The sequence below is a fragment of the Athene cunicularia genome (assembly GCF_003259725.1).
Source record: "Athene cunicularia isolate RWA chromosome Z unlocalized genomic scaffold, athCun1 chrZ_part2, whole genome shotgun sequence".
NCBI classification, from domain to species: domain Eukaryota; kingdom Metazoa; phylum Chordata; class Aves; order Strigiformes; family Strigidae; genus Athene; species Athene cunicularia.
The window spans coordinates 192,561-208,486 of NW_020799143.1; positions in this window are offsets into that span (position 1 = coordinate 192,561).

Here is a 15,926-nt window from a genome sequence, read left to right on the forward strand (position 1 = left end):
GAAGGGAAGGGAAGGGAAGGGAAGGGAAGGGAAGGGAAGGGAAGGGAAAACACTTACTGAAATTTTGTCTTATAAAAAATGTTCATTTTCTGTGTTTGTAATTACATCTCTGGCTACATATACAAAATCACAGCAGCTGTGATTGGCTGCACATTCAACGCTGCTTTATCATCTTTCAAATTAATGTAATCATGCTATTATCTTACCAAGCCAATGCTTTCAATGAAAGTGGAATGGATTTTGCTTTTCTCACATGACAAGATATTACTGCAATACAGTGAGATGACCAGCCTTGTACTAGAACAGCCTAAGAGGTTTCCGAACAACTTTAACAAATAGTGGAAATAATCCAATGTCATTTTCACTGAAATAATTTGAATTCACTGTCTCTGCTGGAAGTTGGTGATTTATACATATAAGGTTACTGTCATTATGACCATACCCTAAGTTCCTGTAAAATTCACATTTCCTTGTCATCTGTACTGGCCATTTGCAACCACCTCTGGTCTCTCCACATCATGTGTATGTTTTCTTCAGGGACTTCACAGACTCCTTCGATCAGTGCCTTGTCACAACCTGTTCAAAACACATTCTGATGAGGTCTCCAGCTGTAGCTCTTTCTACATTGTCTTGGAATTTCCCTTCTTGTCATGAAAAAATAATAAAACATTTATTTTTTTCAGTCTGATAATAACTGAAAATTTTGCTTACCAGCAGATTATTAAATGAGACATAACAGATCAAGTTCTCTTCACCTTCTACTATAGATGTTGCTGGATCCCCTTAGAATATTATTGCACAATATTCTTCCTGTTCTTTTGATGACAGGTCCTTATGAATTACAACTTAAATATTATTAATATTGTAATGGCATAAATCTCTAATCATGTATTCAGTTCTTTACTGATTATTCCCTTTCTACATTTTGCATGGTCAGTGGCATTACTTTTGTTTTTTGTTTCTACAGTGCAATGCATGACAAATTTGTCTATGATTATGACTCCAAAGTAGACAAGATTTTGTTGTCAGATATAAGGAAAAAAGGAGGAATGGACTCAGTATGAGTGAAAATTGAATACTACAAATGTCTGGGTTTAAATTAAAAAGAAATATATATTGTTTTCAATCATCTTAATGTGTTTCTTTTAATGCATATGGTGTTCTGAGTTTTTAATACTGTTTCCTTTAGTTTATGATGGCTTTATATGAATGTAATGAAATGTAATGAATAGATGTAAACCTGAAATATTTGTTTTAAAATTTCAGGAAGAAATATCTCAACATTTCCAAAATGGAAAATTTTTGTTTAAAATTGTTCAAATTATATACCTCAGTGTTTGAAATGGCCAACTTTTTATTTTGCCCAAATTATTTGGAAATCTTTATTGCTTTAACTCCCTAAGAAAGTAAATTTATAAACAAAATTCACTGTTCATTACATTTTTCACAGATCTACCAATCTTAATTATATGTCACAAGCCATATACTGTTTTAAAAAAATTTATTATAGACCCAGTATTATATATCCATTTTAGATAAAAATCAGGTATATTTACACACTAGAATGCAACAAAGTTTTACATGGCTTTGTTCTATAAATTGTCCTATTCAAAGTGATGCTAGTCCTTCATTTTTCATGAGTACTTAGTATGACCTTTTTCTATAAAAAATATACTCCATTCAGGATTCATTATGTTATCAAGATAAATGTTATGTTATACAGAAAAAATAAGGGAGATATAGATAGATAGATAGATAGATAGATAGATAGATAGATAGATAGATAGATAGATAGATAGATAGATAGATAGATGGAAAGGGATATATAAGGGAAAATAATGGTCATTACTGAAAATTTTTTTCGGTTGCAAGGAATGTTTTACAACTTATTGACTAAAATAAGACATGTCTTTTCCCCTAAAAGAACAGATTTTCTTTGTTTCAAAAATTTAAGAAATGAAAAGCATTAGAACCATTTTCTATCTCCAAAGAGAGCATTCCCCTCTGTACAGGTCCTTCTGTACATGTGAAAAGCAACCAAAGGTTGTTCCAGAAGTAACTGGAAAAAGGAAGTAATGACTTCAGACATTGATGTTTGACCTTTTATTGGGTTTTTTGTTGATAAATACTATACATAATATCTTGCCTCCTTGTTTTATAACCACTTTTTCCAATATGCAATTAATCATAAATTCTCATTTTTGGAAGTGGAACAGTACATGGTATTTTAAAATGCAGAAATTCTGGAATATATTTCTGGGCTGCTCTCTGGACCTTAAGTTAAATTTTTATCAGGAGTTTAGTAATTTAAATGTATCTTATAATAGTTTTGTTTAGGGATTGGTTGGTTGTTGGGTGGGTTGGTGTTTGGGTTTTTTTTGTTTGTTTGGTTGGTTGTTTTTGTTTTGTTTTTTTTTTTGGGGGGGGGAGAATAAAACCAAATCAAAACAAAGAAACAAACAAAGAAAAAAGCAATTTCTCGTTGGCCTCCAAGGCAGTTCCAACATCTTTCTTACACAAATAAAGCTGATAAGTGTATGACTCTTCTTTACCTTCAACGGTACTGGGAGGATATTTCTGTCTTCATTGATTTGTTGCTCATACCAAATATTGTGTACATCAGGAAGGTAAAAGAATCAAAAAAACATCGTTCACAGAATGTTTTTGGCATTTATGTATGTAGCTAATGAACCTTCACTTTCCAGCAGGGCTAAACTTACTGAGCTTCTGTCTTTTACATGGTGTCAGAAATGTTGAATGTTATGACCTGGTATCAATTCGATGTATTAGGAGATAACAGCGATACATCTCTGTGGGAGACTAATGTCCACAAATCAAAACAGCATTGTTGGAGCACGCAAAATATGGAATTAGTTTTACCAAGAGTCATCAAAGCTTTTAAATTTGACAGGATTACTTCCATGTTAACTGATCAGTCTATTACATCAATCCTAATCTATTATCTTGAAGAAAAGAATTTTGGAGGATCTCCCTCCATGCCAACCTAATGTTTTGCTGGAACAGCTTACTTTTTATACTTGGGATTTCTACATACAGAGCTAAAATGAAAATTTTCTTTTTACAAACATTTTACTACACTGGAACTGCAGATATGATCATCAGCAAAGGCAGGTTAATTGGATATTCAGTTATTGCTCATGTGAAACTGTATATTTTTGTGTCTTCATTAAAGATAAAACTGCTTATAAAACCTAACATTTAGGGAATAACTGATGGAAAAAACCTGACACTGGGCTGTGCAATATGTCTGACAACTGTTCCTATAACTGGCATTCTGAAAGTGGAGGTACATGTGAACATATATGTGTAGTACTATTAATTTTGATACCTCTGTTTTCAACTTAAATGTAGCTTAGTACTGAAAATTATGGTCTGAGTGCAGGACTAGGTGTCTGCTACCACTGAATTTTGCCAAATTCTGGTTAAATATCATAGTTAATATGAAATTTTTATAATGGTTTATATATCCATATATTCTGGGAATCCTGAATATAAGAAATAACACACTGAAATTACATACTCTGCAAACTGTTACTCTAGGAACTTATTTGATTTAACTGACAGTCTTAAGCATTTCAGAAAGGAAGAAGAGAACTTATTTTATCTCTGCAAGGCACTACAGGGAGATGAACAAAATTGTATAGTCACCAGAATTAAATAATGCTGGCAAAGCTGACAAAATTAGCGTAATTCCTTTACTCAGGTCCACAGTCAGATGGGTCTGTAAAAAGTAATGTTATTTTTCTAATGCTAAGTTCAACCTTAAAACTGAATCAAGATGTAAATGGACTTATTTCAGCACTGCCTCATAGTGACAGAAGCCACTATAAGACAGCTAATATTTACATAGCTACAATTAGACACAGTTTTGTTGTACAATGCATGGGTCTATAATACCAGCTTGAGTAAAATAGGTCTGCTACTTTGTCTTCATGTCTTTCTGTGTTTTTATCATAGGTCATAAAAGAGCAAAAGTGGTTCTTTATATTAATAACACTAACACAGAGAGAAATATATTTGCATATTTTAGTGCAGATACACTGTAGTTCATCGAATAAAAATCCAGTATTTCATAAGTATGTATCAGTGTAGACTGTAAAACTCCCAGGTGTTGTGAAGCAAATCCAATTTTGGACAACTGGTTCTATTAATCCCCCAAAAGAAAATATGTTCAGTATCCACCACTTCTCCCTTAAACACATTTGAAATTTCTTATCAGAATTCAATTCAGAATCTTCTTTGATTTTCTTTCACAAATAAACATGCACCTTCAGAATTAATGCAAAAGTTGAATAAAAGAAAAAGACATTCCCAGAAATTCTGAAGAATGCAATGGGATGGACAAAACTCTGAGAAAAGAAATTTATTTCCTAAGAGCTTTTCATTCTCAGATGATTTGAGTAAAACTTAACATTTTCTCCATTCCCATCCAAAGTGGAATAATGTTTGTAATACCTGAACTTCAATGAATACCTGCAAAGAGAATAAGCTAGTTTATAATATTTTTCTTGTGGAGAAAGACTTCCTACTCTATTTTAATTAAACTGTGATATTTTTTTTAGTACTTTTTCAGTGAATTACTGCTTCTTGAATTTCCATATCCCATGTGTATTTAATACACAAATCAGGAAAAGTCACAGGTAAGCCTAAAGCCAAATTCACTTTTTGCTAAAAAGAGTTTTCAGATTTGACTTAATGTTATTGTGTGTTCTGTATGATTTGTACTTCACGACTCCAAGCTGACATACTGCATTTGCTTTAATCAGTTTTGTTTTCACAAGGCCATTATTAGCATAAGGAACAAACAGAAGTTATATCTTTGTCTCTGTAGAAGAGCTCATTAAAATGATTTATCTTGTTAAACAAGAGTACTCATTCTATCTTAACCTTTCCTCTGCTACATATATGATAGAGATCGAGATAAAAGAATTTAATTTATATAATTGCTGTAACCTAGTATAGTGCAGCTAGTCAATATGTGAGTGAAGGACTTCATGCTAGGGAGTTTTTGTTGTTAGCCCTGCTGCTCAGAATAACCACCTTGCCTGGTTACTGCAGACTACCTGCACCTGGTTCCTGCTCTGGTGCTACCTGCTATCAAATGTATTCTCAGCATAAGGAGTCCAAGACAGGTTTATTCATGGGAGCCAGAAAACAGGTCCTGCTTTTTGAAACATTGAGGCAAAAATAGTCTTTTACTTAGGCTATGTGAACTTCCAAACACATTGACCGTTGTCCAAGCCCTGACAAGATAGTGAACCTTCAAAACTGAATTAAAGTTTTTATAGGACTTGTTTTCTTATGGGACTTCAACAAAATCTACTCAGAGGAACTATACAACTCCTGAAAAGAAAAAAAAAAAAAAATCGTTCAGCTTGACCCCAAACAATAACAACAACAAAATTATGCTTCTTTCTGTAACTTTTATATCTATTTTCATACACCTGCATCTTTATCTCATGTAGCTATGTATATCACAGCTATATGAAACATGGCCAATATATATTCCTCTTTCAGGCACCTCACACAGCAGTTGCCATTTTATATACAGTTTAGCTCAGATCCATGAATGAACCAAGGACCAAGCTCAATCACATCCTCAGTAATGCTTGATCCTGTGTCACATAAACACCACACATACACCAGAAAGTCTGATAACACCAGAGGGTCTGCGCAGGTAGAAAAAGTATATCCTGCATCAATTGTACTGCCTACTCAAAGGCTTCTGTCTCACAGCAGCAGTAGGACACTTCACAACAGGAGGAAGATGGAAGGATTTGTGGTGTTGTTTCTTGTCCCTAACCAAACCCCTCATCACCACTAATGCCCTGATATTCTGTTGGCATATAGATTGGCAAGATCTTCATTTGTTCTTCCCTTAAAATGGGTTATCTCATAGTGACATAGTGCTCTGTAAGAAATAATGCCACTAGATGAATTGGTAGATAACCTCGAATTGAGAGTGACAATGCCTTTTGTTTGGGTTTAATGTGACTGCAAAGGAAACTTCTCAAGGGGCACTGCTGACAGAGTATTCCAGAGGAAAGGCTAAATGGTTGAGAAGAAGAGAGGAGAGAAAGAGATATTGTCCTCTTCTCCAGACTTTTCTCTTCCAATCAAGTTATAAAAACTCAGTTCCAAATGTCATGCTACCCCTCAACTATGACTTTTATCTTGTGTTCATGTCCCAAGTGACATACTGTTCTGCATGTGATTGAAGAGCTCTTAGATCACACAAGTGCTTTATTCACTTCTCTGGATGATGATACTTGCTTGCAGGAGGAAAGACCAAAGGGGTAGTGCATTGTTCTTCAGTAGTTTTATACCTTGTACTGCAAATTCTGCAACCGTTTTTACACACTGAAGAAATGTGTAGCTGAGATTTGTTAACATTATTAACACCTCTCTCATGACACTGAACATTAAGATAAGAAGTCCTGAAGCAGACAAGGTATAAACAAAAGGTCAAAGTGGATGAATGTAAATAGTAAAATGATCACTGCATTACCTTCTTATGAACTATACATTGTATCTTGTAAAACATTGATTAATTAGTTATCAAGAACTTTTTTCACCAAAATACCAGGTGTTGCAGAAGTATTGTACTGGTATAATTACTTGATTATTAGAAGTAAAAAACCCAATACAGCTAGTTCTCTAAATTGTAGTTGTAATGGATAAGCTATGGACACTTCTCTCCCATAGCTGTATGGTCACCAAAACAGGATAAAAGAACTTAGCAGCACCAATATGATGTAGATAAGCAGATGGTCCTTTATTAACAGCCGGGTGTGCAGGGGAGTTGTCTCACCAACAATGCACACCTAACTCGTGTAATATGCTGATTATATTGGATACAGTAATACATATTAATCAAGTTATCATACATAAACATGTTAATTCCTGTAATTCATTTTCATATTCTCACCTCTTTCTGGTCATGCACACCTGAGTCCTGAAATGAGTCGGGGGGCAGTTTTTGTCACCACCACTGACTACCAACTCAAAAGAAAGACACACACACACACACACACACACAATGTCCTTGACTCATGGACTTTAGCTCACATTGCAATTTTAATATGCTTTAAGGCCCTTTCACAATATAACTTTTAAAACATCTAGTCTCCAGGACTATAGTCATCCTTACCAAAGTCTAACAATGGTACCTCATCTAGCAGCATAACTGGTTGTATGGTTACTTTAATCTAAACACAACATCTCTATGACTACTTAAAATATTACACCACTATCTTCCATAAAAACTGATATTTCCATGTGATTCCATTTAATTGATTAGTCCTAATCATTCCTTATCAAAATCTCCAAAAATCATTGTCCCAATCCAATATCGGGGAGGGTGCTTAAACTATCCCAAGAATGAGATTAAGTCATGAACAAGGTCAGATGCTGTACAACCTTGTGAACTTTATTTTCTATAACAACTGATAACAATGATAGGACGGAGAGGAAAAGAAAGGAAAAGTCAGAATCCCTAAGCAAGAAAATCGTAGAGATGCAGCTATTAACCACCACCACCAGGGATCCAGTGATGTTCCATTGGCTTGGTCTCAGTGCAGGTGATGGTGCTCCAAGCTCCACTAAAGTCCCAGCTCCAAGGAAGAGAACATGAGTCAAGTGTACAAGAGTTAACAAGCATCCCAAAACAGAAGTATGCAGTCCTTTTTTTTGTCTCAGTCCCCATGATATCCTCGAAGAGTCTGCCCGTTTCCACAGGGCTCGTTGTAATATGTGCCGCCCCGTTGGTCCTCCATGAGCGCATGCCCAGGTGTTCATGGTGGTTGTGCTGGCGGGGGGTCGACCTGCGGTGACTTCAGCCTCTGCACATCTTCCTCGCCTCAATTTCCTCACCACCCAGTTCACACGCAGGTGCAGCTTGGTAGGCACTGCCAAGGATGCTGTTGTTTTAACTTCAGGCGGATGTCGTGGTTTCATTGGGGACGATCAGAGTGCACTCCTTCACAGCAACAGAATGCTGAGGCCAGGAAGTAGTAGTGGTGCAGCAGCAATGTTGAGACAGAGTCCAACATAATCCCTTACAATCATAAACTCAAATTAATAACAAATCAGTAACAATCAGTAACAGTATGTGTTTCAATGCCAGAGTACATAAAGGCATCAACAGGTAGTTAACAAGTCAGTCCCAAAGCCAGTCAAATTATACACATACAAAAATTTTAATGAATACTTTTTATAGAATATCTTTTAAAGAAAGTTTTGTTTTGTGAACAGATGGTTAAAATATTTTATACAAATAATATATTCTAAAGCAATAATGACCTTCTAGACACATGCCTAAAAGTCTTATGTGTAAACATTACTGATAGAAAACAAGAAATCTTTACCATATACCAAACAAAACAAAACAAAACAAAACAAAACTAAAGAATCAAGGGGAAAAAATCATATATTATTCATGTATCATCTTGATTCTGAGCAAGATTTTCTTCTACCTTTAAAGAGTGTGAAAAAGAAGTACTGTTGGAAATATGAGAACTATTTTGTTACATGAGCTGGATTCTGAGGTTAGCAAGACTGGATCATTGCCCGTAAGACTTTACTAAAATGAACTGTGTGGGACCTGTCTTGAAGAGGATTTAATAAAAATCAAAGAGAATAAATACTTTAAAAGCAAGCCAAGCACTGAAATTTCTATAACAATAACAAAAGGATGATGTTCTGATCCAATGTCAGCAGATGTTTCAATATGATCCCAAGAGCAAAATTAAGACACAAGATCAAATGCCGTACACCCAAAATAGTTTTTATTATTAAAAGTGAAGAGGGGTAGCAATAGGACAGAATGGAAGGAAAAGACAGAAATCAAGCAAGCATCAGAATAGAGTCGCAAGGATAGTCACCACCATGGATCCAGCAGCGTCCCATTGGTCCTCAGTCTTCAGTTCTGTGGTGGGTGCACACACAGCAGATTTCTTGGTCTCCTTTTAAGTTTGTCTTGTCAGTTGATTAGTATGTCTGCTCACCTTTAGTTTTTCCTCTGGTCCCACAGGTTTTTGCTGACTTCATGTTTTGTCATCAATCATTTGGCTTCTGGGGCAGAAATGCTCACCTCTTACCAGTTCAATAGTGAAGGCACAAAGTCATTAGCAATACAGTAGAGCCACAAAGTATCTGGTTTATACAATGGCCAGTGATCAGTGGTCCTTGTGTTTGATGAGAAACACCTCCTTTCACTCAGTCCACGTCTTCGAGGCTTACCTAAGGAGTTTCTCAATACAACTGCAAGGGAGGGGGAGGGTGCATCCTTTGACACACTCCTGCTACCATGGGTGACCTTCTTTAGATTATTTACAAAGGCCACAGTTGGTCCTTGATGAATGCTCGAGGCGTTACACCACTGACTCAAAGTATCCACACAAGTAAGCTTTGAGACAATCATTTGACATTTCAGTCTCTCAAAGATGATTGTGTAGTAAATCTAATAATCTTTAAAATGTGCAACAAAGAAGAAACTATTTCACTTAGAACAATGAAAAGCCTAATTGTTTATGGAGTATCACAACAGACAAATTCCTATTTTCAGAAAAATATTCATTATTCAAAATATTAATTACATATCAAAATATTCATAAGATATTATGCTATCAATCTCTACATACATCAGCCTCTGAAAGAAAGATATAATTCACTAGCCATATTTTAAGGAAGCTCTCAGAAGTTAAAGGTTCAAACTGACCTAAAAAAAGCAAGAGTATTTTCATAGAATCAAATAAGCATAGAATGGTTTGGGTTGGAAGGAAACTTAAAAACTACCCAGTTTCAATTGAAGGGAAGCTGCTAGAAATTGTTAATGTACAGGGACCTGTAAAATAAGACAGTTAGTTTTAACATTAGACATCACTTATGTTTTACTTGCGGCGGATGGAGGAAAGCAAGCAGCCAATTCAATGTGAATGATAGAGCAAGCTTCAACTTTATTGAAAGAAATCACACCTTATATAAGCACTCTACAATACACTACTTGCAACTCTATTGGATACATTTAAGAAACTACATTATAGTATGTCAGCCATTGGGTACATCTAAAAGGTCACATTATAATACACCAGCCCCTTGTGGCATTTCTGGTATGCATAAACATCTTTCTTCCTGTGAACCTGCTTCTCTCCCAGGGCTGCTTTCCTCTGACCCCCAAGGTCGTAATGCGCCCCCAACTTATCTCTGTGTTCTCACAACAATCCTCGTTAGCACAACTGAGCCCTGGGTCTTCATCCTTGTTTACATAACTGTACCCTGGGTTCTTTCCTTTGTTTACCTCAGGTGGCTGGGACCGTCTTCTGCAGGGAGCTATGGCCGACCAGCTCCTGCAGGGAGCTATGGCCTTGCTCTCTGCAAGCCGTTCTCCAACATTTACTATCTTTTTTTGTTTGTTTGTTTTGTTTTCCTATATTTTTCCTGTATTTTACATCAGTATCATCTTTTTAATTACCTTTTCAACATTGTTATTATGACTTTAAAGAAGCGCAGCTTATTGATTAACTTCCATAACCAACATGGAAATAAATCAGAAGAATATTGATTTGTGAGAAAATCTTCTTAAATAGAAATGGAATTGCACAACTTGCAAAGAAGATTGACCTGCTTTTCTCTATCTTTTTTCTGCTTCTGAAATATGTTTATGATGGGAAAAGTGTTAGCTCTTGACATCCCCAGAGAATACTTTCATTTTTTTTCAGTCACCTAAATTTAATTTTCTCTGACATCTATAATGAGACAGAGATAGCTTACAATAATTTACGTTTCATTGTCCCAAATGTATGTGAAGCAGAAAACAGTTCTGTGACAATAAAATTGTATTAGTTGAGCTAAGTGTAATTTACAGTTAATATATGAAAAACTTCTCAGTTCACTCTGTCTGATAAGTCAGAAAGAGCAATATATTAACATAATGGATCTGTTGTTAACACTGTTTATTTAACATGTTGTCTACTGCACATAAAATTTTAGTTTGAGACTTTTTCAAAGAAAGTTACATCAACAACAGTTATTGATTTGGCAGCAAGGTGATTTAACTGGTTTTGCATAAATCAAAATCAAAATCCAATTAAACTTGACTTTCTAGCTGAACTATTTATCACTGACAATTCTGGGTGAAGACTAATGACACTTGGGTAGGCCATACTTTAGTGCAATAAAATCAGGTTGCTTATACATAATATGATCAAAAGAGAATATCTTCTATTTTATAATTCAATTTTTTATCTGGATTTGTCTTTCAAAATTTTTTTTTTTTTTCTTCTTTTTTTTTTCACAACTTCAACTTGAAAGACCATGGTATTTACCCTTCAGTGTCCAGAAAGATACAGATTTTCTGCAAAATTTGAGAACTGATATATATCTGATAGGTTGAGGAGCTGAACTTAGAGATGTCTCTGTGCCTTTGGAAATCCAGCTCTCATAAAAAGTGACTGCATGTGGCAGAGGGAAGATCCTGCTGTAACAGTAAACAGAATGGCATTTTTTTGGAGCCGCTGGCTGTAAATATGTTGTTTTCACCTTTCTTGAATGTTGACCTTATTTGTTGCCTGTCGTAGGAGGCAATGGTGGGAGGCAGCGGAAGACACCCTCCTGCATTGGGTGTTTCCAGCACAGTCCTGGCTGAGGAAGACATAGTGCTTCTTTGCAGATCTGCAGCATGCTGATGTTGCCTCTTATTTATCATCTTTCCCATGAAGACTTCTAAGACAAATGACCTTATGTACTGCTCATGCTAGAACTTTACTCTACAGTGAGACAGTCAATCCCACAACAAAAAAAAAATAATTATTCATTACTTTCTAATTCAGATGGGAACTGCAAATAACTTGGTATGTTGCCAGAGAGACTAGTGTATGGAAACAAATTAAACCTGATAACTCACTGCTGTACCACTTTATATCTCTCACTTTATATCAGGAAAAAATGAATCAGGAAATATATGCGAACATTTGACAAGTCAAAGGATTTTTGTCATAATACATTTTATCAATTTCATTGAAGGATATTTTCCCAGCAAAGGTATGCAACTAGTGAAAAGATACCTATTTCAGAATGTTTCAGAATGTTTCAGAATGTATATGTATGTTGTCGGTTTAAAAATAGAATATCTCATACACATGGCCTATCCTACTCTCAAAATCAGGCAAAAGGAAATGTTTGGATTTGTAGGCAAAGTCAGAAAGTACCAGCACTCAGCTTGAGGAGCCATGGAAAAATTACACAACCAATGCAGGAACTCTCTGGCATTATCAGTACACTTATATGCTATGTTCAGCAAATATTAGTAATGAGAAAAGTCTAATAACTTTATTTTTATCAGTAAGTATCATGCTTGAAAATTATTTCACCTGATATAAGAAATGGGCTGTTTTGTCTAGCTCTGGGTCTATGCCTACAAGAAGGCTATATATTTGTCTCCAGGCTGATACATCAATTGCAATTCTCTCTTCTTTTCTTTCAGAGTTCTGTCTTCACTATACACTTATGTCAGGGTTTATTACCTATTTTTTACAAAAAATGTAAAGAATAACTCATGCAGACATTGAAAAATAATGCACAGATCAAATTATATTTAGTTGTTGAGCAACTGCTCTCACATTCAGAACCGTGTTGTTTGTTCACCACTTTCTGTTTGATCCTACACATTTCTTCCACACTTTCCATTCTTGTGGAAGTAGAAACAGAATTTTGCAGATCAAGAAGTAAACTGCTGCACGGAAGTCCTTATCTCTGGATTAGTGTCTTATATAGTTTATAACACAGGCTTGCTTACAAATTCATGGCACTGTCATTATTGAGGTATAATGACAAAAGACACTACACCTTCTACACATGAAGTGTGTACTAATTCACTCCTACATGTCATATTCCCATCCTACATGTTTCTCTTGCAGTAGACATTGTCATTAAAATAATAAAGAAACTTTTTGCTATCAAGTAGGATTTGCTAAAATGCAATGTGGAAAGAAAGGCTTACATCGATTTAATGGTAGTTTTCAAAATATTAATTCACAAGCTGAAGATTTAAGAGGTAGGCATTGTAAACGTATTCTGAGTGTCAATTTCTGTTTCTACTCTGTACTACTGAATACCTCTGACAACAGAACTATTACTATGCACATTACTTCTAAAAGAGACTTCTGAGAAAAATGCAGATATACATAACTATGAAAGAACTTACACACTCTTCCTGGTTTAGAGAAAAAAACTACTAACCCGTTATTTCTACGGAGATGCAAGATAAATATTTATAACATAAGACAATAGCACTGGCACACTTGTATGTCACTGTAGTAAGTGTGACTTTCCAAATAATGTCTGTTATGTGTGAGATTTATTCATGTTGTCTGAAGACACTGAAAAATTGTATTGTAGAATTTAACAAACAGGCATTACAACAATTAATCTCTAATTTCTCATGGAACCAGGTTATGTATAATTTATGAGTGTAAAGGAAAATGTCTTGAAGAAACTTGTCACAGCTCCTTCCCTTAGAAATCCAACACCCAACATGCAACAAGCTAAAGAGGTGGAGCATGACAGTATTGTTGGAGGATGCAAAGCAATCTATACAAGGTTTTAGGTTAGATGGACTTAGGAGAGTGACAAAATGTTTCAAGGATAGAAAGCTCAAGAAGGGACATACAAAGCAAGAAGTCAATAAAGAAGTTCTGGCAACAGGGGAAATGAGGTATACGCATGTGTGAAAATGCATGAGACAGAGTGGTAATACACTAAAAAAGATTGCTCAGTGGAAAACTTCAGCATGAGAAAGGAACCGGCAATCAAAAGAATTCTGAAAGTGGGACTCTTGCTGACCCTTGCAACAGAGCAAAGAGCATCTCAGCAAACAACAATGGAGGTGACCAAGGGAAGTCACATAGAAATGAGAATATTAAGATATCTGAGCTTATTATTATGGTGGGGTTTTCCTTTCCATTTATAAACTCCAATTCACAAATGCTGTCCAATAAGCTGCAGCATATTTCTTTTTCAACACAGCAAAGTCCAGATTTTTTAGAATAGTGCTACCATATCAGAATGCATGAGAAAACAGAGACAATTTTACTCCTTATTCTCAAATTTTACAATTTTCTTATTATTCTAACTGGAAACTTATTTCTGACAATCCAGGAGGTGTTCCTACCTTATACTTCCAAGAAGTTCTGAGTAAATATGAGTAGGAATTTGGAACTTTCTGAACAACAAAAAGGTTCCAGCTGGTTGCTGATAGAAATAGATTATCAGCCAAAACAGGAAGAATAGAAGCCAAAATTTGGAGGAATGTTTATTACTACAGCATGTATTTCCCATATGTTTGCATATACAAAGATCCATGTACACACATGCACTTATTCAATAATAATTTAATCTAGGTAAATGAAAAAAATATATTGTAATAAACATAGAATGCTGTGTGATACAACAACTGTCACTGAACATACACGCTTCATGTCTTATTTTCCACTTCAAAATAAAGTTCAGTATACAGAAGATCAGAATGAATGGGCAATTTGGAATTTTTACTGCACACTATGATGACACGATGGAGTAAGAAAAATCCTGAGCAAAACTTGCTTCTGTTGGACAGCTGCATTTTTCAGATTATGTGATCCCTATATGGCTGGCAATCCCGTACATCAATTACAGATGCATATATGCTGATTAATTATGCTAACAAAGAACACAGGACATTTTGTGCTTCATGTATTTTTTTCAATATTTGTTACACTTTGTTACAGAGTGAATGTCTTCCTTCTCACATGAATAACCAATGTACTATTTACAACCTAAACAGAACCTCATATCACGCAGTTATGCTTACCACAAACAAGAGCTTTCCATCCATTCCAGAGATGAATCAGAGCAAATGTTTAGAAAGACAGTTCATAATATTTTACAGCTGATTCATTCACACAATTTTATATTTTGTTGGAGTTTTTAACCTGGCAGTGACTTCTTCATTAAAGTACTAGCTCATGATTAACACTTCTCCAAGCATTATATTTGGACTTAAATATATATATATATATATATATATATATATATACAGATATTATTCCAGAGGTCAACAAGACAACAAGAGGTCGACTTCCACAACACAAGATTTAAATGAGTGCTTCAGGAAAAAATAAGCAATAAAATATAGGTAGAGGTATGGACAGTGGAGTCATACTGAATTGACTGTCCATACAGAGTTCTCAAATTATTTTTAAGAGCTTTTTTAACATTTTGATTAGTTGCTATGGCAATTAGAATGCTGTTTTTGTTAATACAATAAAAATTCACTTCACCAACATGATAGAAAGTCACTAATGGTATTCGACTTTTATCACATTAGTACTTTTCTTGTGACATTAGAAACTCAGTGGAGGACAGGAAAGTCACTGATTCTATGGCAAAATCCCTAATAGAAAGTAACAGTTACCGGTGTGTATGAAATATGTATTATTTCACATGACACCAGTTTTATTTATTACATTACCTGGTTTTGGAAGACTGTTGCTGGTCCAACTATAAACATTTTTTTTTCTTGAAGGAATCAGTTTTTTATTTTCTTCATTCACTTTTTTTTTTTTTTTTAATTAAAAATACAATGAATACAATTGTAATATGTGGTGGTTTATTATTTTTTTTTTTTAATTTGCAGATTTTATTCTAAAGAGGTAGGGCCTGATCTAAAGCCTGTTTTGGAAAATCAAAATGTTTCAGTCAAGGTTGTGGATTTAATATCCTTTCATAAGAAGATAGCTCATAGATAGCTAAATGTTTAATAAAGTCCTCTCTATAAAAGTCAGAGAGGTTTTCAAGTGACTTGAACTTCCATATTTATATTCATTTGAAAATAACTTTGAAAGTCTTATAAAGTGACATCAGTCATAAAG